The 25425-nt window shown below is 42.0% G+C and overlaps 1 pseudogene across 1 annotated transcript; it reads left to right on the top strand.

Moving 5' to 3' along the window:
* On the top strand, window positions 1-25425 carry LOC309858333 (5'-AMP-activated protein kinase subunit beta-2-like; annotated as a pseudogene). Its single transcript has 4 exons — window positions 1-273; window positions 23979-24145; window positions 24969-25061; window positions 25294-25425. The product of its transcript is annotated as a 5'-AMP-activated protein kinase subunit beta-2-like (transcript).

The following is a 25425-nucleotide window of genomic DNA, read 5'->3' as shown; positions in this document are numbered from 1 at the left end:
ATGTGTCCTCTGCCTGGTGCCTGTGAACTCAGCCAGAAGAAGCACTTCTTCCAGAGCCAGACCCCTGAGAAATCCTCCACTATCTTGTGCTGTGTGGAAGAGGCTGGTTTCCATTTGGAACAAAAATCTCAGCTCCTGCCATTAGGTTCCAAGGCCACAGGGCACACCAGTTTCCTTGAAGCCCTAGTTCCACATGGGGCCTGCTGTGTGAGACTGAGACCGATCCTGGGTGGTCTGCTACTGCTGCTGCTGCTGCTGCTGCTGCTGCTGCAGGTTCCTTTCTGAAAAGTATGGAACAAAGCCTGGTTTGTGATGACGTCCCAGGAAAGAGGGACAGGTGCACCATTCTGCCCCAGCACAGGAGGATGTTGGATGTCAATCACAGGTGCCTGGTGCAGGGAGGAGAGATGTCTGTTTCCCAGGACCTTGGCCAGAGGGAGATTTGGACCCTGGGATGCTTCTCTGTTTATCTTTCTCAGATGAGCATATCAGGCAAGGGAAGGACGTGTGTGTGCTCCCCTGGAATCGAGGAAGGTGTCTGGCTTCAGGTTTCATGTGAAAGTGGATACCTCTTATAGCTCATTTTCCTGATGGTCTTCAGGATGACTGAGAGGGACCAAGTGTCCTAGACATCCTTGCTGTGCAAGAGTTCTGGTCATCATCTCCTCCAGGGCTCTTGATTAGGAAATCAGAGGGAGTCCATGGTGAAACCATCTGAGTAGCGCTCCATTTCCCCAAGATGGCCTGGTGACTGTGATAAGTGATCTGGAAATAGAAAGCAGGAGACAGGGCTGGGGTGCTGCAGTGGAGGTGGCAATGGTGCTTGCTATTCACATGGGGGACAGGAGTGTCTTCATTAGGAAGGTGATGCTTGAGTCAAGTTAAAAAAAAAAGGTGAGTGATATCAATGCAGAGTCTTCTAAATAGAAGGGGAAGCATATGCAAATGCCCTGGGGCAGAAGCATATCATGTATGTTCAGGAGCAGCAAGCCCTAAGGCCACAGGAGACAGCTTAGGACATGACCTCAGGGAGGTGACAGAAATCCGTGGCAGAGCTGTGACCCCATGGGACCCTATTTCACCTGGGCCATCCTGGCTATAGTGTTGAGAACAGATAAGAGAGGGTTGAGGATGGGCAAGAGAGATCAATGATAAAGCTTTTCCAGGAAGTCAGGCAAGAGATAGATTCCAGCGTGGACCAGACAGGCAGCCTTGGAAGGAGGGGTTAGTGCTATTCTGGGTACCCACTGAAGATGGATCTCACGGGATTTGCCAAAGGGTTTGATATTGGTAATGGGAGAAAGGAGGAATTGAGGTAAGTTTGAGCTCTTGCAGGTTGTCCTGAGCAAGGCAAAGAAGGTTGTTTCTTGGGGAAGGAGGTAGTCCATGTTCCACCTGCTTAGAAAGGTGCCTTTCACAGTGGACCTGCTGATGTTTGTGTCTGGGAGAACTCTGAACTTCTACCCCCTCAGCAACTTTCAAGTATAAGTCTTCTCACTTTTCTCAAAGTTCATGGTAAAACACTTGGCTTTTTCAAAAGATCTATGTTATTATGCAGCACAAATAGCAGAAAGAAACCTGAAGAGGATTTCTCTCTTATGAAAAAAGTCACAAAGTGGGCATAGCGTCCAGCATCTGTTTTGTGGGGAACCACCACAGAGCAGCCTGCACCTCAACCAGCTCCTTCCTGGACACTGCTCTCTGCGTCCAGCCACCAGGGCTTTGAATGGTGTCTGTGAGCATCTGCTGTGCTTTGTCTCCATTTATTTTGGGCATCTGTTAAGATATTGTGTGCTCAGGCCTAGGCAGAGCCAAAGAGAAGAAACTTTTGGTGTCTGAACATGCTCACATTTTTGTGGAAATGAATGATAATTACTTTTTCCATTTATACCACTTCTGCTGTCAAAGGTTTCTTAGGAATACTGTACTTTCAAATACTGGGGGAGCCTGTACCACATCCTGCGGGGTGGCTTTTGTCTCCATGCTGCACAGAACATTCCAGGACTTGTCGATTTTATTACTCAAACATGGCACCTTTGACTACCTTCACCGCCACCCCATCCCTGAATCTAGAGCCACCCATCTGTTCTCATTATCTATGTATTCAGTATTTTTTTTCCATGTGGAACGTCCATGAGAGTCTCTGGTGTGTGTCTTTCTGTGTCAGAGTCTCTTAACATAATGCTCCCAAGGTCAAGTTTCCATGTCTGTTTTTTGTGAATAATGCTGCTGTGAACATGAGAGTGCATCTCTCTTTGGAGGGATTGTTTTTGTGTTCTCCAAAGAAATAGCCAGTAGAGCAATTACTAGGTTACGTGGTAGTTCTTTATTTTTTTCCAGAAACTCCATAGTGTTTGTCACAGTGGGTGAACCAATTTTCATTCCCACCAACAGTGCACAGGATCTCCTTGTTTACACACCCTTGACCACACCTGGTGTCTCTCTCTGGGAGGATTGCCGTTCCCAGCCTTGTGAGGTGATAGCTGATTGTGGTTTTGGCTTGTTTCCCTAATGACGATTAGTGACGTTGAACAACTTTCTACGTGTCTGTTGGCCGTCTGTATGCCATCTTTGGAAAGTATCTATTCACATATTCTCCCCAGATTTTATTCAGTTTTTGTTTGGTTTTGAAAGAGTGTTTTGTGTATTTTGGATATTAGCCTCTTCTCACACATAGGATGTGCAGATATTTTTTCTCCTGTGGCAGGTTGCCTTTTAAGGGTTTAATGTTTCTTTTATCATGCAGAAATTTAAGTTTGATGTCCCTCCACTTGTTTATTTTTGCTTTTGTTGACTTTGATTTTGGGGTCTGATGTAGAGGTCTCTTCCCCGAAACCAGTATCGAGGAACTTACTACCCATGTTTTCCTTTTTGAATTTAACTTTTCCTAAAAGTGTGGATTCTAAATCATCCTTATTTTATAATATATATGTATATAAAACAACGTGTTTAAAAAATGCATTTATTGGTAGCAAAGGTTGGAACAGGACATCAGTAGTATAAATTCTCATTGAGAGTTAATGATTCTATCAGAGCTTGGTTTAAATATACCTTTAGAATTTGAATGAATAAACATTGCCAAAAGTATTATGATTATCAGTTTCCATGCTTTCTGCTGTGTTCCATTGTCCTGCTTGTCTGTTTTTCTGCCAGCACAGTATTGTTTTGATGACAACAGCTTTGTAATCTAGCTTGAAATTGGAGTGTGGTGACTCCAGTTGGCATAGTCACTTACTTGCTTGTTTGCTTTTGTTTTCTTTCTTTCTTTCATATCAAGGAGATTAAATGATTTATTTTTACGTAGTATACATTTGTACTCTTTTTTTTAAATTTTTTATTTTTTATAAACATATATTTTTATCCCCCGGGGTACAGGTCTGTGAATCACCAGGTTTACACACTTCACAGCACTCACCAAAGCACATACCCTCCCCAATGTCCATAATACCACCCCCTTCTCCATACCCCCCCCCCCAGAAACCCTCAGTTTGTTTTGTGAGATTAAGAGTCACTTATGGTTTGTCTCCCTCTCAATCCCATCTTGTTTCATTTATTCTTCTTATACCTACTTAAGCCCCCATGTTGCATCACCACTTCCTCATATCAGGGAGATCATATGATAGTTGTCTTTCTCCGCTTGACTTATTTTACTAAGCATTATATGCTCTAGTTCCATCCATGTTGTCGCAAATGGCAAGATTTCGTTTCTTTTGATGGCTGCATAGTATTCCATTGTGTATATATACCACCCCATCTTGATCCATTAATCTGTTGATGGACATCTAGGTTCTTTCCATAGTTTGGCTATTGTGGACATTGCTGCTATAAACATTCGGGTGCACGTGCCCCTTTGGATCACTACGTTTGTATCTTTAGGGTAAATACCCAATAGTGCAATCGTTGGGTCATAGGACAGTTCTATTTTCAATGTTTTGAGGAACCTCCATGCTGTTTTACAGAGTGGATGCACCAGCTTGCATTCCCACCAACAGTGTAGGAGGGTTCCCCTTTCTCCGCATCCTCGCCAGCATCTGTCATTTCCTGACTTGTTGATTTTAGCCATTCTGACTGGTGTGAGATGATATCTTATTGTGGTTTTGATTTGTATTTCCCTGATGCCGAGTGATATGGAGCACTTTTTCATGTGTCTGTTGGCCATCTGGATGTCTTCTTTGCAGAAATGTCTGTTCATGTCCTCTGCCCATTTCTTGATTGGATTATTTGTTCTTTGGGTGTTGAGTTTGCTAAGTTCTTTATAGATTCTGGACACTAGTCCTTTATCTGATATGTCGTTTGCAAATATCTTCTCCCATTCTGCCAGTTGTCTTTTGATTTTGTTAACTGTTTCCTTTGCTGTGCAAAAGCTTTTGATCTTGATGAAATCCCAATAGTTTATTTATGCCCTTGCTTCCCTTGCCTTTGGCGTTGTTCCCAGGAAGATGTTGCTGTGGCTGAGGTCGAAGAGGTTGCTACCAGTGTTCTCCTCAAGGATTTTGATGGATTCCTTTCTCACTTTGAGGTCCTTCATCCATTTTGAATCTATTTTCATGTGTGGTGTAAGGAAATGGTCCAATTTCATTTTTCTGCATGAGGCTGTCCAATTTCCCAGCACCATTTATTGAAGAGGCTGTCTTTTGTCCATTGGACATTCTTTCCTGTTTTGTCGAAAATTAGTTGACCATAGAGATGAGGGTCTATTTCTGGGCTCTCTATTCTGTTCCATTGATCTATGTGTCTGTTTTTGTGCCAGTACCATGCTATCTTGATGAGGACAGCTTTGTAATAGAGCTTGAAGTCTGGAATTGTACTGCCACCAACGTTGGCCTTTTACAATATCCCTTTGCTATTCGAGGTCTTTTCTGGTTCCATATAAATTTTAGCATTATTTGTTCCATTTCTTTGAAAAAGATGGATGGTACTTTGATAGGAATTGCACTAAATGTGTAGATTGCTTTAGGTAGCATAGACATTTTCACAATATTTATTCCTCCAATCCAGGAGCATGGAACATTTTTCAATTTCTTTGTGTCTTCCTCAATTTCTTTCATGAGTACTTTATAGTTTTCTGAGTATAGATTCTGTGTCTCTTTGGTTAGGTTTATTCCTAGGTATCTTATGGTTTGGGGTGCAATTGTAAATGGGATTGAATCCTTAATTTCTCTTTCTTCTGTCTTGCTGTTGGTGTAGAGAAATGCAACTGATTTCTGTGCATTGATTTTATATCCTGACACTTTACTGAATTCCTGTATAAGTTCTAGCAGTTTTGGAGTGGAGTCTTTTGGGTTTTCCACATATAGTATCATATCATCTGTGAACAGTGATAATTTGACTTCTTCTTTGCCGATTTGGATGCCTTTAATTTCCTTTTGTTGTCTGATTGCTGAGGCTAGGACCGCTAGTACTATGTTAAATAACAGTGGTGATAATGGACATCCCTGCCGTGTTCCTGATCTTAGCGGTAAAGCTTTCAGTTTTTCGCCATTGAGAATGATATTTGCGGAGGGTTTTTCATAGATGACTTTGATGATATTGAGGTATGTGCCCTCTATCCCTACACTTTGAAGAGTTTTGATCAGGAAGGGATGCTGTACTTTGTCAAATGCTTTTTCAGCATCTATGGAGAGTATCATATGGTTCTTGTTCTTTCTTTTATTGATGTGTTGTATCACATTGACTGATTTGCGGATGTTGAACCAACCTTGCAGCCCTGGAATAAATCCCAGTTGGTCGTGGTGAATAATCCTTTTAATGTACTGTTGAATCCTATTGGCTAGTATTTTGTTAAGTATTTTCGCATCTGTGTTCATCAAGGATATTGGTCTATAGCTCTCTTTTTTGATGGGATCCTTGTCTGCTTTTGGGATCAAGGTGATGCTGGCCTCATAAAATGAGTTTGGAAGTTTTCCTTCCATTTCTATTTTTTAGAACAGTTTCAGGAGAATAGGAATTAGTTCTTCTTTAAATGTTTGGTAGAATTCCCCCAGGAAGCCATCTGGCCCTGGGCTTTTGTTTGTTTGGAGATTTTTAATGACTGTTTCAATCTCCTTACTGGTTATGGGTCTGTTCAGGCTTTCCTTTTCTTCCTGGTTCAGTTGTGGTTGTTTATATGTTTCTGGGAATGCATCCATTTCTTCCAGATTGTCAAATTTATTGCCGTAGAGTTGCTCATAGTATGTTCTTATAATAGTTTGTATTTCTTTGGTGTTAGTTGTGATCTCTCCTCTTTCATTCATGATTTTATTTATTTGGGTCCTTTCTCTTTTCTTTTTGATAAGTCGGGCCAGGGGTTTATCAATTTTATTAATTCTTTCAAAGAACCAGCTCCTAGTTTCGTTGATTTGTTCTGTTGTTTTTTTTTGGTTTCTATTTCATTGATTTCTGCTCTGATCTTTATGATTTCTCTTCTCCTGCTTGGCTTAGGGCTTCTTTCTTGTTCTTTCTCCAGCTCCTTTAGGTGTAGGGTTGGGTTGTGTACCTGAGACCTTTCTTGTTTCTTGAGAAAGGCTTGTACTGCTATATATTTTCCTCTCAGGACTTCCTTTGTTGTGTCCCACAGATTTTGAACCGTTGTATTTTCATTATCATTTGTTTCCATGATTTTTTTCAATTCTTCTTTAATTTCCCGGTTGACCCATTCATTCTTTAGAAGGATGCAGTTTAGTCTCCATGTATTTGGGTTCTTTTCAAACTCCTTTTGTCGTTGAGTTCTAGCTTTAGAGCATTGTGGTCTGAAAATATGCAGGGAAGGATCCCAATCTTTTGATACCGGTTGAGTCCAGATTTAGGACCGAGGATGTGATCTATTCTGGAGAATGTTCCATGTGCACTAGAGAAGAATGTGTATTCTGTTGCTTTGGGATGAAATGTTCTGAATATATCTGTGATGTCCATCTGGTCCAGTGTGTCGTTTAAGGCCTTATTTCCTTGCTGATCTTTTGCTTGGATGATCTGTCCATTTCAGTGAGGGGAGTGTTAAAATCCCTTACTATTATTGTATTATTGTTGATGTGTTTCTTTGATTTTGTTATTAATTGGTTTATATAGTTGGCTGCTCCCACGTTGGGGGCATAGATATTTAAAATTGTTAAATCTTCTTGTTGGACAGACCCTTTGAGTATGATATAGTGCCCTTCCTCATCTCTTATTATAGTCTTTGGCTTAAAATCTAATTGATCTGATATAAGGATTGCCTCTCCTGCTTTCTTCTGATGTCCATTAGCATGGTAAATTCTTTTCAACCCCCTCACTTTAAATCTGGAGGTGTCTTCGGGCTTAAAATGAGTTTCCTGGAGGCAACATATAGATGGGTTTTGTTTTTTTATCCATTCTGATACCCTGTGTCTTTTGACAGGGGCATTTAGCCCATTAAAATTCAGGGTAACTATTGAGAGATATGAATTTAGTGCCATTGTATTGCCTGTAAGTTGACTGTTCCTGTATATGGTTTCTGTTCCTTTCTGATCTACCACTTGTAGGCTCTCTCTTTGCTTAGAGGACCCCTTTCAATATTGCCTGTAGAGCTGGTTTGGTGTTTGCAAATTTTTTTCAGTTGTTGTTTGTCCTGGAAGCTTTTAATCTCTCCTTCTATTTTCAATGATAGCCTTGCTGGATATTGTATTCTGGGCTGCATGTTTTTCTCGTTTAGTGCTCTGAAAATATCATGCCAGCTCTTTCTGGCCTGCCAGGTCTCTGTGGATAAGTCAGCTGCCAATCTATTATTTTTACCATTGTATGCTACAGACTTCTTTTCCCGGGCTGCTTTCAGGATTTTCTCTTTGTCACTGAGACTTGTAAATTTTACTATTAGGTGACGGGGTGTGCGCCTATTCTTATTGATTTTGAGGGGCATTCTCTGAACCTCCTGAATTTTGATGCTCGTTCCCTTTGCCATATTGGGGAAATTCTCCCCAATAATTCTCTCCAGTATACCTTCTGCTCCCCTCTCTCTTTCTTCTTCTTCTGGAATCCCAATTATTCTAATGTTGTTTCGTCTTATGGTGTCACTTATCTCTCGAATTCTCCCCTCATGGTCCAGTAGCTGTTTGTCCCTCTTTTGCTCAGCATCTTTATTCTCTATCATTTGGTCTTCTATATCACTAATTCTTTCTTCTGCCTCATTTATTCTAGCAGTGAGAGCCTCCATTTTTGATTGCACCTCATTAATAGCTTTTTTGATTTCAACTTGGTTAGATTTTAGTTCTTTTATTTCTCCAGAAAGGGCTTTTATATCTCCCGAGAGGGTTTCTCTAATATCTTCCATGCCTTTTTTGAGCCCGGCTAGAACCTTGAGAATTGTCATTCTGAACTCTAGATCTGACATATTACCAATGTCTGTATTGGTTAAGTCCCTAGCCTTCGGTACTGCCTCTTGTTCTTTTTTTTTTTTGTGGTGAATTTTTCCATCTCGTTATTTTATCCAGATAAGAGTATATGAAGGAGCAAGTAAAATACTAAAAGGGTGGCAACAACCCCAGGAAAATATGCTTTAACCAAATTAGAAGAGATCCCAAATCGTGAGGGGGAGAAAGGGAAAAAAAAGAGGTTCAAAAAGCGAGAAAAAAAAAGAAAAAAGAAAAAACAAAGAAAAGAAAAGAATTTTAAAAAAGACAACAAATAAAGAAAAATATAAAAAGAAAAAATATATATATTAGATAAAGTAGTTAAAAACGTTAAAAAAGATAAGGGTAAAAGTTAAAAAAAGATTACCAGAATGCGTGAAAAAAAAAAATGAAAAAGAAAAAATCAAATTAACTGCAAGACTAAAAAAAAATCACAGGGAAAAAGCCATGAGTTCTGTGCTTTGCTTTCTCCTCGTCTGGAATTCTGCTGCTCTCCGTGGTATTGAAACCGCACTCCTTGGTTGGTGAACTTGGTCTCAGCTGGATTTCTTGTTGATCTTCTGGGGGAGGGGCCTGTTGTACTGATTCTCAAGTGTCTTTGCCCCAGGCGGAATTGCACCACCCTTACCTGGAGCCGGGGTGAGTAATCCGCTCGGTTTTGCTTTCTGGAGCTTTTGTTCCCTGAGCGCTTTCCGGAGAGTCCCGGAGGACGGGAATACAAATGGCGGCCTCCTGGTCTCCGGCCCGGAGGAGCTGAGAGCCCAGGGCCCCACTCCTCAGTGCGCCCCCAGGGAACAGCACCCAGTTACTCCCATCTGCCAGACCTCTGGCCACGCTCCGAGCTCACCGAGCCTGCGACCGGTTCAAGGTAACACCGAGCTGTGAGCTTACTGTCAGCTCTGTCTCTGTAGCCAGCTTTTCTGTTCCAATACCCACAAGCTCTGCGACACTCAGACACCCCCGATCCTTCTGTGACCCTGCGGGACCTGAGGCCACGTTGACCTCATGTGGGCTTCGCCCCAGTTTAGCCTCTGGAGTGATGTCCATCAGCGGAACAGACTTTTAAATGTCCTGATTTTGTGCTCCGTTGCTCCACCACTTTCTGGGATAGACCCGGGGTCTATCTTCCCCTCGCTTTGGATACACTTCTCCACCGCCGGTCCTACCTTTCAGAAAGTGGTTGTGTTTCTGTTTCCAGAATTGCTGTTCTTCTTCTCTTTGATCTGCAGATGGATTTTTAGGTGTTTGCAATCTTTAGATAAGCTATCTAGCTGATCTCCGGCTAGCAGATGTAGTCTCAGCTTGCTACTTCTCTGCCATCTTGACTCCCTCCTCATACATTTGTATTCTAAATGTTTTTCTTTCTCTTCTTTTTTACTATGATCATATAATGTGTTATTTGTTTCAGGCGTACAGGTGAGATCCTTCTGTTTTACACTCCACACAGTGCTCACCACAGCACATACCCTCCTCATGCCCATCACCCACCCACCCTGTTCCCTCACCTTCCTCTCCTTCAGGAATCCTCAGTTTGTTCCCTGAGATTAAGTGTCTCTTTGACAGAGACACTGTCTCTGAAGGGTTTCAAAGTGAAACCCTTCTCTAGTTTCTCTTTCTTTCTTTCTTTCTTCTTTTTCCCTATGATTCTCTGTCTTGTTTCTTAAATTCCACAAATCAGCGAGATCATATGTTAATTGTCCTTCTCTGATTGACTTATTTCACTTAGCGTAATACCCTCTAGTTCCATCCAAGTCTTTGCAACTGGAAAGATGTCATTTTTTGATGGCTGCATAATACTCAATGATATATGTATCCATATAGAGCCACTCATCTGTGGATGGACGTCTGGGTTCTTTGCATACTTTGGCTCTTGTGGGCATTGCTGCTATAGACATTGGGGTGCAGGTGACCCTTCAGATCACTACATTTGTATCTTTGGGGTAAATACCCAGCAGTGCAATCGCAGGGTTGTAGGGAAGTTCTATTTTCAACTTCTTGAGGAACCTCCACACTGTTTTCCAGGGTGGATTCATCAGCTTGCATTCCAAGCAACAGTATAAAAGGGTTTCCCTTTCTCCACATCCTCACCAACAATTGTCTCTTCCTGACTACTACATTTTAGCCATTCTGACTGACGTAAGGTGGTACCTCATTATGGATTTGGTTTATATTTTCCTAATAGCATGGGATGTTGAGCACTTTTAAAATTGTCTGTTGGCCATTTGGATGTCTTCTTTGGAGAAATGTCTGTTCATGTCTTTGAGCTATCTCGTGATTGCATTATTTGTTCTGTGGGTGTTGAGTTTGGTGGGTTCTTTGTAATTTTGGATTTGAGCCCTTTATCTGATATGTCATTTGAAAATATCTTCTCTCAGTCTTTCTGTTGTTTTTTGGTTTTGTTGACTGTTTACATTGTTGTTTAAAAGCTTGTTATCTTGACAAAATCCCAACAGTTCATTTTTGCCTTTATTTCCCTCAGCTTTGGAGATGTGGCTAGTAAGAAGTAGCTATGGCTGAGATCAAAGTGGTTACTGCCTCTGTTCTACTAAAGGATCTGGATGAATTCTTATCTCCCAAAAAGGTCTTTCATCCACTTGGAGTTTATTTATTGTGTATGGTATAAGAAAAAGGTCCAGTTTCATTATTCTGCATATGGTTGTCCTGTTTCCCCAGCACCGTTTATTGAAGACACTTTTTTTTTCCTCCCCATTGGATATTCTTTCCTGCTTTGAAAAGATTAGTTGACCCTAGAGCTGAGGGTCCACTTCTGGTTTCTGTATTCTGTTCCATTGATCTGTGTGTCTGTTTTTGTGCCAGGACCATATGATCTTGATGTTACAGCTTTGTAATAGAGCTTGAAGTCTGAAATTGTGTTGCCATCAGCATTGGTTTTCTTTTTTTAAAATTTATTTTTTATTTATTTTCAGCATAACAGTATTCATTGTTTTTGCACCACACCCAGTGCTCCATGCAATCCGTGCCCTCTATAATACCCACCACCTGGTACCCCGACCTCCCACCCCCTGCCCCTTCAAAACCCTCAGATTGTTTTTCAGAGTCCATAGTCTCTCATGGTTTACCTCCCCTTCCAATTTCCCTCAACTCCCTTCTCCTCTCTATCTCCCCATGTCTTCCATGCTATTTGTTATGCTCCACAAATAAGTGAAACCATATGATAATTGACTCTCTCTGCATGACTTATTTCACTCAGCATAATCTCTTCCAGTCCCGTCCATGTTACTACAAAAGTTGGGTATTCTTTTTCAACATCCCATTGGCTATTTGGGCTCTTTTCTGCTTCCATACCAATTTGGGGGTGATTTATTCCAGTTCTGTGAAAAATGCGGATGGTATTTTGATAGAGATTGCATTGAATCTTTGGATTGTTCTGGGTAGCATAGGCATTTTCACAATATTTGTTCTTCCAATCCAAGGCCATGGGAAGTTTTTCCAATTCTTTGTGTCTTCCTCCATTTCGTTCATGAATACAGTATGGTTTTCTGAGTACAAATCCTTTGCCTTTTTGGTTAGATGGAGTCCTAAGTATCTTATGATTTGGGGTGCGGTTATACATGGGGTGGATTTCTTAATTTCTCTTTCTTCTGTTGCATTGTTGCTGCAGGCAAATGCAAGTGATTTCTCTGTATTGATTTTGTATCCTGATACTTTACAGAATTCCTGGATGTGTTCTAGCAATTAGGGGGTCGAGTCTTTTTGGTTTTCCACAGAAAGTATCCTATTGTCTGCAAAGGTTGAGAGTTTGACTCCTTCTTTGCTGATTCAGACACCTTTTATTTCTGTTTGTTTTCTGATGGCTGAGGCTAAGAATTCTAGTACTATGAACAATAGTCATGAGAATGGGCATCCCTGTGGTGTTCCTGACCTGATGGGAAAGCCTCTCAGTTTTTCCCCATTGAGAATGATATTCTCTGTGGGTTTCCCATAGATGGCTTTTATGGTTTGGAGATGTGTACCCTGTATTCCTCCATGGTGAAGAGTTTTGATCAAGAAGGGATGCATTAATTTGTCAAATGCTTTTACTTATCTTTTGAGAGGATCCTATGGTTCTTGTTCTTTCTTCTATTAAGGTCGTGGATTCTATTGATTAATTTGTGTTGTCAAACCACCCTTGTAGCCCAGGAATAAATGCGATTTGGTCGTGGTGAATCATCCTTTCAATGGGCTGTTGGATCCTATTGTCTAATATGTTGGTGAGAATGTTTGCATCCACATTCATTTGGGAGAGTGGTCCATAATCCTCCTTTATCTGGTTTTGGAAACAGGGGAATGCTGACCTTATCAAAAGGGTTTGGAAGTTTTCCTTCCAGTTCTACTCTTTGGGAAAGTTTCAGAAGAGGTACTAAATCTTTAAATGTTTGGTATAATTCCCCTGGGAAGCCATTTCACACTGGGCTCTTGTTTCCTGGAGGAGTTTTGATGACTTCTTCGATTTTGTTGCTGACTATGAGTCTCTTCAGGTTTCATTTTCTTTCCCAGTTCAGTTTCAATTGTTTCTATGTTTCTAGGAATGCATTCATTTTTTCAAGACTGCCTGATTGGTTCACATAGAGTTGGCATCCTATGTTCTTATACTTGCCTGTATTTCCTTGGTGTTGGGTATGATGTCTCCTGCTTGATTATGATTTTATTTATTTGGATCCTTTCTGTGTTCTTTTTAGAAATATGACCAGAGGAATATCAATTTTATTAATTCTTTCAAAGAAGCAGCTCCTAGATTTGTTGATTTCTTCTACTATTCCATATCCTAGAGTCCCAGCAGGTGCTGAGTTAGAGCCTGGTTTCTGACCTCCCTGCTGGAGTCAGGGATTCAGGGCCTGTGCCTTCAGTCTCTGGCCGTGGCAGTTCCCCCAGACTCCAAAAGGGGGCAGATGACTTAAGGGAGGAGACCTCTCAGTGGTACAAGACAAGGGAGCAGCAGGCAAAGACAGGGGGAACCAGCTGCTTGGAGATAAGGAGAGGAAGTGAGGGCTGCAGAGCACATGAAAGCATCTGGCAATATCTGCACGGGTTTTGTTGTTGTTGTTGTTGTTGTTTTTAAGGATTTTAAAGGGAAGAGTCAGGGCCATTCTGTTACTTGAACTCAGTCCAGAGAATCCAGAGCTTCCACTGAGACCATGTTCTACTTCCTGCCCTGGTTCCTAAGTCCTCTGGGCCTCAGTTTCCTCATGTCTAAGCTAAGATTGGTATTTACATTCTCCCAATTCCCTTCCTGCTCAGTTTCTGAGGAGGATCTGAGGTGCCCGTTTAGTAGCTCTGGGGACTGCAGCTGAGACCTGACTCAGGCCCTTCTCTGTGTGTCCCCTGCAGGAGCCTGAGCTGGACCTAGACTGAAAACTGAGCATGGAGGGAGCAGATGGAAGACAGAACATCAGCAGGCTTGGGGGATGAGAATAACCCAAAGAAGGATAAGGCAATGGTGGGGCAAGTGGTTGCCAATGGAGGTAAGAACAGGGACAAGTCGAGTTCAGAAAAATCAGGGTAAACTGAGGAATGCATACAGCAGTAGCCATCTCTGCAAGGACCAGCCTGAGCTGACCACTGAGGACTAGGGTGTAGCTTAGCCCACAGTGAACATGTGCACTGCCAAGGAGCCCCAAACGCTGGATCAGGATTTGATTGTACTGCTGGGAAGTACCAGCTCCAAGAGGAGGAGGATGTGACCACGAGGTTCATCCAGAGAACCCTAGCTTCAACCTTGGAGCTGCCCACACCGTGGCTGCTTTCCAAGTAAGCGTGGGCTTAGGGGGATCAAGGATGCTTGGATAAGGGTTGGAGATGTCTATTCTTACTGCAGTGAGTTCTACTTAAAGTCAGGAAGGGTCAGGGTAGAGGCCCTTCCATCTGAAGCCACATGATATTAATAAATTATTATTTTTATTTTTTTTAAGTGGTTTATTTGCCTAACATTTAAAATCAAAGCTGACCATCAAACGAGGAGATGTACACCTATTCCCCAACTGCCCTTCAATGCCATAGAGCATAGGTGCACAGACATTAACCCTTGGGGACAGCGTGTAAGGCAGAAACATCTAGAAAGACCCTCATTTGAAGGCAGAAACTCTCCATCTCATGGAGCTGAGCCTGCCTCTCAGTGCATTGTTTGGCTTTTTGCTTTAAGGCCTCCAACTCTCCCTTGAAGATGTAACACTTTTACTTCACCTGGAGGATTTCTGCCAAGGACTCCACATAGCTCAAGGCCTGGTTCTCCTGCACAACTTCCTCCCATTGCCCCTCCTCATTTCCTGCCATGAATTTGAAAACAAAGTGTTCAAACCCCTGGCTGTTTCATCTCCCAGGGCATGCTGTATTTTCTTTCTCAGGAGGAGACCTCCCCTCAAAATGAATAATGCAGAGAGAGCAGGCCACAAGGATCTCAGCCTGAAGGACATTGAAAGTAAGAGACTCAAATGCTCACTTCTCCATAGAGATGAAAGGCATGCAGTCATAGATTTTTGGGTCAAGTTGGTGTCCCAGTGGCTTCTGCGTCCCATGCTCTTCTGGGATGGAAGGCTCATGGTTTGGAAGCTCCCAGGTCTCCATGGCTTCATTGGACAAATTGGTGCAATGTTGAGGAGGTTTGGAGTGACGCCTGCTGGAAAGCCTTGTGTTTGAGTGCCCTGTACTTTTGGGAGAAGGAAGGATCTGTGTGCAAGGAAACATGCTGAACTCACTGTCCAGGGGCCTTCTTGGCCTAGTGCAGAGCTGCATTGTTGGTCTCCAGGTCCAAGGGTACCTGGCATACTGACTGTCAACATTGCTCTTCAGCCCATTAGAAAACATAGTTGTTCTCCAGGTCCAAGGACACATGGGAATCCTGTTGCCAAGGTGGTCACGTGGCCAAGCAGAGAGCTGAGTTGCTGGTCTCTGGGTCCATGGGCACATGGTGAGCCTCCTGTTTATGTGTCTCCTTGTCCTAGCCCAGATCTCATTTCTTGGGCTCAAGGGCATATGTTTAGTCTACTATCACAGTACCTGCTTAAGCCACCAGACAGCTCACTTTTTGGTCTCCAGGTCCAAGGGTACTTGGTGAGCCTTTTGTCAAGGTGTCCCATTCGCCTGGCAAAGAGCTGCTTTTTTGGTCTCAAGCTCCAAGAGCACATGGTAAGCCATAGGTTTAGGTGTCTGCTTGGCTTAGCTCAGAGCTCCTTGATTGGTCTCCAGGTCCATGGGCCCATGGTGAGCCAGCTGTACAGGTGCCAGCTTGGCCTAGTAGAGACCTGATTTTGTGGTTTCCAGGTCCATGGGCCCATGGTGAGTCATCTGTGAAGTCGCCTGCTTGGCTTATCACAGAGCTGCATTTTTGGTCTCCACGTCCAAGGACACATGGTTAGCCCCCTGTCAACATGCATGCTTAGCCCATCAGACAGCTCAGTTGGTGTCCAGGTTCAAGATTACATGGTGCACCTGAATTCCAGGTGCCTGTTTGGTGTAATAGAGAGCAGAATGGTTAGTCTCCATGTCCAAGGGAACATGGGGACCTGGCTCTCCAGGTGCCTGCTTGGCCTCACAGACCTCTCAATTGTTGGTCTCCTGACCCAAGGGCACATGGTGAGTGGGCTGGCTAGGTGCCTGCGTGGACTAGTGGAGAGCTGAGTTTTTGTACATGGGTACCAAGGCCCATGTTAATGCTTTTGCTGAACGGAATCATTTTCCTGATACAGAGCTGAAATACAGGACTCCTGGTTTCTTCACACCTGTCAAGCCCGTTCTCTGAGCTTACTTGCCTTGTGCTCCATTGGGCTGTCCAACATGAGGTATGGAGGCTCCTTATCCACCCAGTGTCTATGTGACTCATCTGCCCAGTGTGAAATGGGATCAGAAGGCTCCCAGTCTTTGGGTTCCTGGCAGGTCCTCTGTTCTGAGGTCTGAATTTCTCTTTGTTAGGCCTTGTTTGAAGATTAATGGTTTGTGGGCTCTGGGTTAGCCAGGTTTCTGGGGAATTATTTTGTCCACTGCTGAGCTGTTTCAGACAGTCCATGGACTGAGGGCCATTGTTCCAATGACTAACGATGCATACAGAGATGTGGTGATTCCTTTTCCCAGTACCTACTTATTTCATAAAATTCCCTCTCTACCTGGTGTCTCCAGACATTCCACACATTGTGCACATCTGGGTCGGCTGGATGTTCAGAGCACTCGTGTGCCCTGTGCTGAGGGAGGTTGGAGGGCTCCAGAGTAGTAGTGTGTCCAGTGCTCCCTCAGGACTTGGACTCAGCTTTCCTGTACTGGAGACACATGTGACCCCAGAGGCGAGGGGGCCAGCTGGATGAGAATCCATGGAACTCTGGTAGCCAGTGTTCCACTCCCACGTGTCAAATGACAATGTCTTCCTGAGGACCTGGGCCAGCATCCTAGTGTGAAATGGGTCACCGTGTTCAGGTTCAAGGACTCTCCAGACCACAGAGGGGCACAAACATTGGTGCCAACATGAAGTTGGTGTGTAGCATATTGCAGAGAGGCCCAGGGCAGGAGGAGTGGGCAGGGGGCTTGCCATGGGCAGGGGCAGGGAACAGGGCAGAGAAGTCAAGAAAGAGCAGGAAGAGCTGTGAGTGAGCCACCATCTCTCTCCTCACTGCAGCCTGGGCTGTTGCCAAGCTTTTATAACCGCCCTGGGGCATCACAATGCCTTCTTCATGTGATGTCACCACCATGTGTTGTCACCACTATCCGCTGGCCAATCACCAGGGATTTCTCATGCTGGCCTCATTCTGGTGACCAACCACCAGGCAAGTCAGCTGGCCAATTACTGATGGCTTTCTCAGTGACACCCCTGACTGATATCATCACCTGGAAACCATGTTTCAAAGGAAAAGAGGTAAACAGCCCTTCAAGAAGAAAAATTAATATTGGGGTTGTATTTATACTGATGGTCATAGTGAGGCTGAAAGACTCAACCACTACAAAGGTAAATGTGCCACACAGAGGCACCATTAATTAGAAAACTGACATGGATATTAATGAAGATACGGAGCATTAGACCCCATGAAAGGTCACAGTTGTATGTAAGTCAGACAACCTGGCCATAGAGAAAATGCTACAGTCAACTCCTCCATCAAATCTTAAGTAGTGAGTGGAGAAAACGGTAGGTATTATGTTTAGTACATCTTCCAACCATTATCGTCAACCTGGAAGGGATGAAGCTGTGTCACCAGTAAGTATCTGCTTGCCAATAACATAGTGGCATTCCGCTCTCATAGAAGGGGGGTGACAAAATCCACCCTGCCACCAGGTTCATAGTTTTCATGTCCAGCATCCAAACAGAAAATTCTGGGAGCAAGAATTAAATTGTTTTCCTCCCTCATTACAACTACATACTTATTAATTCAATCTGAAAACTCAAGAAATCAATCAAAGTTGTGATCATATAAATGCTGCACGGCTACAAGTAGAAAAATGACCACCATTTGGAAGGCAGGAGGATGGAGACTTGAATCTGGTGTGGTAGAGCTGACGATACCGTGGAGGGGAGGGAGTCTGTTTCAGGAAGATACTACAAAGTATTATAAACAGCTGGGTGCAAAAGCAGAACTTTTCAAAGTCTGGATAAAGAAGATGTGGTACATAGATACAATGGAATATTACTCAGTGACCCCCCAAAAAACTTAAATCTTGTCACTTGTAATGATGCGTATGGAACTAGAGAGTATAATGTTAAGGAAAAGAAGTCAGTCACAGAAAACCAAAAGCCAAATGATTTCTATCATTAGCATAATATAAAAACACAAAACCAATGAACATAGGAGAAGGGGAGAAAAAATAAAACCAGATGCATAGAGAGAGGGAGACAAACCATAAGAGGCTCAATACTGGGGAACAAACTGATGGTTGCTGGAGTGGAGGTAGGTGGGACATGGGATAGCTGGGTGGTGGACATTATGGACAGCATTTGATGAAATGAGCACTAGATATTATACATGACTGATATATCACTAAATTGTACCCCTGAAACTAAAAAAAAAAAAAAAAATGTTTTCAGGGGCATTCCATAGCTCTTCCCCACCAGCTCATAGGAAGTTCCCACAAATTTCTTGTTAAAGAGTGAGCTGTCAGAGGGCGCCATCTCATCCCTGTGCAGATACACAGGCTCTAGAGCTCAGAGGAGAGAGAATATGAACAGAGAGGTACTCTCAAAAAATGGGAGCAGATGGTCTACCCAATGTGGACCATGAAGGGAAGAAGAGCATGAGGCCTGGGACTGAACACCAACCAAAAGGGAACACAGGGAAAAGGTGGCAACAGGTTCTGAAACAGAAATCTGCAAAGAAATGAACTAGAAGTAAATTAGCACAGAAGTGAGAAGTGGGGCCTTCCCAAGAGACCAGTTATCTTTTGCCCCTAGACTGGTGGAGTGAGAATCATTCCAGCTGGATTGCCTTTGGGTTTCTGTCCCTCTCAGAAAAACCCATTCCTGTTATCTATGTATACTTTCTGACTCATTAATTTTTTTGAAGGTAATTGACACACTATATTCTGTTAACATCAGGTGAAAATTATAATGCTTGGACAAGTTTTTACCTCATATTATAATGAACATAAGTGTAGCTACCACCCATCACCAGAGACACTATTCCAGTGCAATTGATCATATTCCCTATGCTGTGCCTTTCATCCCCATGACTTATCCAACCCACAATGGGAAGACTGTATCTCCTACACCCCTTCACCTATTTCTTCCATGCCCCCCTCACCTTCTTTCTGAGAACCATCTCTTTGTTATCTATATTGAAATTCTGATTCTGCTTTTTGTTTGCTTGTTTATTCACTTGTATTGGTTTTCAGAATCCAGGCAGGAGTGAAATCCTCTAGTGTTTGTGTTTTCGTGTCTTACCTATTTCACTTTCGTGTATGCTGTCCGGGTCCTTCCATACTCCAAAGGACAAAAATCCCATCCTTTTCAAAGGCTGAGTAATTTCCCATTTCTTCTAGGTTGCTTAACTTATTGGCATATAGTTGCTGATCATAATTTCTGATGATTGTTTCCATTTCCTTGGTGTGAGTCGTGATCTCTCCCCTTTCATTCAGATTAATAAAATTCTTAAGAATGCTGCCTCGGTGGGCCATGAATAAAACGGTTCAAGGATCTACTCAGAAAGTAAAATTTTAGGGAATAGAGTAGATGTGTGGGGACAAGTGTCGCATTGTGGGAGAAAATTTCCTGCATTTAACAGCACCTAATGAGTTCTGGGGAATCAATCCTGACCCTAATCATGATTCTAGATGCCAAATAACAAAGCAAACTACTTACTTCCATTGGCTGGAGAGAAACAGGAGGCCCTTAATACACATAAAAACTGTAAAGTGGCTCTGCCCATAGCATCAAGCAATAAAAACATCACTTGGCTGGTGGCCCAAGAAGGGTCTGATTGAGTTTGTACAGTGTCCCCTAGGTCTTGGGGAAGAAGTTTGGGGTCTTGAAGTTGCAGGTGGGTGCATTACACAATCTTGGGAAAACATATATAGCACAATTTTGGGTCCATGGACACTAAATATTTAGTCCATGATCTTTAGTCATTCATTCTTTCACAGATGATCCAGTATTGGCTTCAACCAAAAATGACTTTTCTAGTCTTAGAAATACCAAGCAGTGCCTGGGTGCCTCAGTCAGTGAAGCATCTGACACTTGGTTCCAGCTTATTCAGGATCTGGTGCTAGTGGGATCAAGACCCGAGTTGGGCTCCAAGCTCAGCAAAGAGTCTGCTTTAGCTTCTGTCTCCCTCTCTGTCCCACTCTGTTCTCCCAGCTCACACTACTCTTTCTCCTTCAAATAATTAAAATCTTTTAAAAAATTCTGATGCTCACAAATACGCAGATTTAAACACATCCTCTGATGACTTTGATGAATAACAAGGTGGAGCACCTTTTTTTTCCCAACAGAGAGCAGAATTGTAATTCAGGATGTCAAATGGAAGAGGTGAGTATGATCATATCATCCCAACAACCAAATGTAAACAGGTAAAAGAAGGAATGTTTTCAATATGTGTCATGTACACAATGATTGGTTGGTTATAAACAACTTGATATAAATCCATGTTTATATTGACCTAAAGATTCTGTCCAAAAGGCAGAGCACTAGGAAACAAAAACTGGCCTGATAGTCATTCTCTATCTAACCATTAGATAAACCTAAATCAAACACATTTAAATCTGTTTATGAGCCACGTGATAGCCCATCAAGGGTGAACTTCAGGTGAGACACCTAACACTGAATGGATGTTTTGATTTCTTTGAGACAGGTTACCTGAGCCACAGAAAATGTGACCTTGTGAGTTACACTGGTGAGCAAGCTTTACCTGATAGGATGTTAAGATAAGTTCAGTGACTAAAGAGGTAACTTAAATTTGCTACACACATCAATAATTACTTAAGTCAGAGATCTTCACTATTCCTTGTGGGAATGAAGTTGACACAAAGACTACAGATTCTGTTGCAGAATCAGGACTCGATGCTTATGGATTGATGGCCACCTAAGTCAGATTTGAAGTAGGAACTATTGTGTCTTAAGGCAGCTGAGTCACACAACTCAGTAACACACAGCCCTCAGCCTGCCACTATTATTTGTTTACCTGCTGCTGGTGTCATTTTATAAGATATCACATCAGAAATGAGAGAAATCAGATTTGAGCACAAACTCATGGCATTTGATGGATATATCATTGCATACTGTTCCAAAGTTTCTGTCAGTACATTATAATGGCAATACATTATTGAAGACTCAATTAAATTATAAGAGAGAACATCAGCCTCTAAATTTTACAACTGTGGTGTTATAGCTAAACACAAGATAAATTGGCAGCCTTGCCAATTGCCTGGTTACTCTCAAGGAAATTGTATTAATGGACATACAAAACATTTCACATGTATTGGTCAACAAGACTCTGTACAATGTGCCCAGCCACAGGACTGCATGTGGGTTAGATTATTCCTTTTCCTTGGGCTTCTGAGAAAAGTGCAAGGTAATGGAATCAGATCCTTCTCACCTGACAAATACCTAAATCTCCAAAGATACAGTCACTGCCAGATCAAGCTTGAATCTGAAATGCAGTTGCTTGCATCAAGATCCAACATCCATACATAAAACTCAGGAGTGATTTGTTTGATCACAATGCCTAACTGAAATGTGAAAAGTGGTCTCATTTGTAATAGCATGAATCTTGAAATACTGAGGGACAGATCTGACTGATAATCACAGAGAAATAAATGAAGCCTTAGAAAATAAAGAGAACTTCCATATTTGGGGGTGACAAGATTCAATACTGTTCAAACATAAATTGCCCCCGATTGAATTTCAGCCTGTATCTCTGGTCGAAAATGACCAGTTGATTTTAAAATTCACATAAAAGTATAACTGAGCTCATATGGCCAAACACTTGGGAAACAACGAACCAAGTTTGAGGGTTAGGTGCACCTCATATGAAGAACTATCTTGAAGTTATCATAAGTAAAACAAATTGGTATTGTTTTGCACAATAGAATCACTTGAGATTTGTTTAAACACCACATGGAAATTTGGAAACATTTTCCATGTTTCAGAATAGAATGTGTAATGAGCTCCTATATACCCATCACCCAGTTTAAACAATGATCAAATTGTGAACAAATTTATATCCTCTATATCCCAAGCCACTCTCCTCCCCAATTATTTTGAAACAAATTCCAGACACCTTATCTATTATTTTATCTGTAAATATTGTAGGATGTATCCGTAGAGTTTTTCCTTTGTTTATTTTAACAATCAGTATTATTGTTCTCAGTGAATCTCTTTAAAAAGAGATTCCTGGGCCCTATATCTAAATCAGAATCTGAGAGTTTTTCTTAGGCATATGTAAAAGTTTCTGTAATTCTAATGCATCCAGTCAGGCACAGTGCATTGCCTTAAGAATATGGAGATAAAGGTTTTTACTTATGACTCTTCCTTCTGTCATGAGAAAACCCCTTCAATTGTTTCTATGTTTACTTGAGTTTATGCTGCTCCTGGTGTATCACAGTACGTTTTGAGGACTATTGAGAGACCATATGAAAGGTAGACTACCCTAGCCATTTTCAAAGTAAAGCCCAAATGAATAAGTTAATCTTTTTTTTAACCTACATTATTTTATTTGGGGATGTTTTTACTTGATACAGTACAGTCCTATTTGCTAGAGTTATTTAAATCAATCTGAAGTGGAGAACAGCAAGCTGTAAGAGACCATACAGTGAATACTTTAGACCTTGTGGACCATACGGTCTCTGTCACAACTCTTCGGTTTTGCTTAGCATGAAAGCAGCTATACATAATATGTAAATGAAAGAGCATGGCTATTTTCCAAAGAAGTTTATTTATAAAAGTTGGCCATAGTCTGCCAACTCTTGTTCTAAAAGATGGTAATGAAAGAAAACTAAGTAAGTCTTTTTTTTTCCTTTTTATTTTCATCCTACAGACCTTATTTGATATTGGAACCGCTTTTCGAAAAGGAAGCTTTGTTTTTGATCGGATGCTCCTTGAGCCTCCAGAATTTTCATCCCCACTCCTGAAATAATTAGTATATGCCTGGCAGAAGTGAGCAAGTAAGATATCATAACCACTTCTCAAAAATTAAGACAGTGGGGGCACCAGGGTAACTCAGTGGGTAATGCCTCTGCCTTAGGCTCAGGTCATGATCTCAGGTTAATGGGATGGAGCTCCACATCAGGCTCTCTGCTCAGTGGGGAGCCTGCTTCCTCCCCTCCACACCCCTGCCTGCCTCTCCCCCTACTTGTGATCTCTCTGTGTCAAATAAATATATAAAATCTTAATTTTTTTTAATTGAGAAACTGGGGCACCTGGGTGATTCAGTGGGTTAAAGCCTGCCTTCAGTTCAGGTCATGATCCAGGGTCCTGGGATGGAGCCCCATATTAGCCTATCTGCTCAGCGGGGAAACTGCTTCCTCCTCTCTCCTTGTCTCTCTGCCTACATGTGATCTCTTTCAATTAAATAAATAAAATATTTTTTAAAAATTAAGAAACCAATGATATCATTTTTCCATACTTTTAATGTCCTTTTTGTAACCAATTAGCCAAAATGAATTTTATGAATTTACGAATTTCAGTGTCTCTAACTTGCATTACAACTGATAATTCAGAGCTACTCGTATTTACATGTGACAAATTCCTGGCTAACTTTATTGTTTTGTTTTGTTTTAATTTTTTATAAACATATATTTTTATCCCCATATGAGGAAGTGGTGATTTAACTTTATTGTTTTTTATGGAGGCATACTTTTTTTCATATTTTTTTCTCTTAAGAGAGACTCAGAAGCATATCATAATTGCCTGCCTGTGGGTTAATCTGGTACAGGGAGCAGTAAACCTCTCCCACCTCTGTTTTGAAAGGGAGATCCTCAGGCTCTGAAAGGGTGAGGGATCTATGCAATCTCTAAAGTTAGGCTGTGTTTTGAGCAACCGTTGAGCATAAGCCATTTGACCATTTGGTCCTAGATGGGTTATTTCTCTATATTATATTCAAAATCTGATTCAGTTGCTAACTTCAAGGCTTACTCATCCTTCCCAGAAAACTAGCACCTCTCTCTGCCCTAGGGAAGAGAGTAGCCTTTTAAGAGTTCCTGGGTCACAATTTAGGGGTGACCTACTTCTTCTTACAGCTCCCTGGGGACAAAGAGTTTGTAACATGGCAGCAGGATTTGGAGGATTCCATAAAGCCCACACTGCAGGCCGGGCTCACTGTTATCCGCTGGTTTGAAGGGGTCACGGAGGTCTTCATTTCTGGGTCCTTCAACAATTGGAGCAGCAAGATTCTACTGATTAAGAGGTGAAGACGAGTGTCTTGGTTGAGTCTACAGGGTCCAGGAGTACAGATTTTTCTACTCAGGAGAGAGACCTGGCTGGACCGCTCTTCTCCACCCACTAGGGACTCTCTAGGACGTTTTCTGTAGCCAATGACTACATCTGTGGCTTTTTTTTTTAATCTCATAGTGAGTCATAAATGTATAACCAGTTAGAATGGCATTGCCTCAGAGTAACTTGTCATTCAGCTTTGTGGGTACATTCTTTAGGATTGTGTTAACACAAGTCCTGCCTATGCCTGTGGGAAGTCATCTGTAACTGGCTGAGCCCACTTTTTCCTTGTTCTGACTTCTGCACTAAAAGCACGATTGATGTTCTAGGTAGTAATGTAAGCTGTTGCTTGCAGAGCAATAATGAACTACTTGGTAATCAGAATGGCCCTTTTTCAGTAGGTTATTTTTCAGAAAGTGCTCACCCAAATATGGAAAATGGTACCATAAGACACTTCCTGTATTCTGAAGCTACCTGCTCTCTTCTTTACACTTGTGAAAGATCTGATCCTACTGAAGCAAATTAGTTGTACTAGAGTGAATCATTTTGGGAGATTAACATCTTTTATTCTTTTCCAGATATTAAGAACTAAAGTTATTGGGAGAAGCTGGCAAATATGTGCTCAAGGTGATACAGAAAAGGAAAATGGGTGTATACATTTTATATTCCAGTGGGGAAAATCACCTAGGAATATGGGAGATCACTGTTGTACGTTGTGAGTGTCTCATGGTTTTTACATTGACATTCTGTCTTATAATAGGAACTTGGCTTGTTTAACCTTCTGTTTTCTTCTGTAGCCATAATGACTTTGTGGCCATCTTGACCTTCCTGAGGGAGAGCACCAGTACAAGTTCTTCGTGGATGGACAGTGGATTCATGATCCATCAGAGGTAAGGCCTTGATCTCCAAGGGTAACCATTAACTGAACTTTGTCCTTTTGGCTATTATTCCCCTTGGTGTCAAACATCATTGCTCTCAGGATTGATGGGCTCCTACACAGGAGGGTTTCTCTCTTGATTAAAGGTGGAGGTGCCCAGCATGATTATTTTTTTTAAAAAGAGAGTTAGATGGAAGAGATTAATTTAAAACAGGGTATATGATGCTTTCCTTTCATTGTTTCAACCTGTGCTTACCCATCAGCTTGCCACGATTAACAATTTGATCCATGTCAAGAAATCTCACTTTGAGGTGTTTGATGCTATAAAGCTAGATTCAATGGAAAGCTTGGAGACATCTTGTAGAGATAATTTTGTA

Source organism: Mustela nivalis (genome assembly GCF_964662115.1).
Source record: "Mustela nivalis genome assembly, contig: HAP1_SCAFFOLD_2210, whole genome shotgun sequence".
NCBI classification, from domain to species: domain Eukaryota; kingdom Metazoa; phylum Chordata; class Mammalia; order Carnivora; family Mustelidae; genus Mustela; species Mustela nivalis.
The sequence above is the reverse complement of the archived record's forward strand: the minus strand, read 5'-3'. Positions and strand labels throughout refer to the sequence as shown.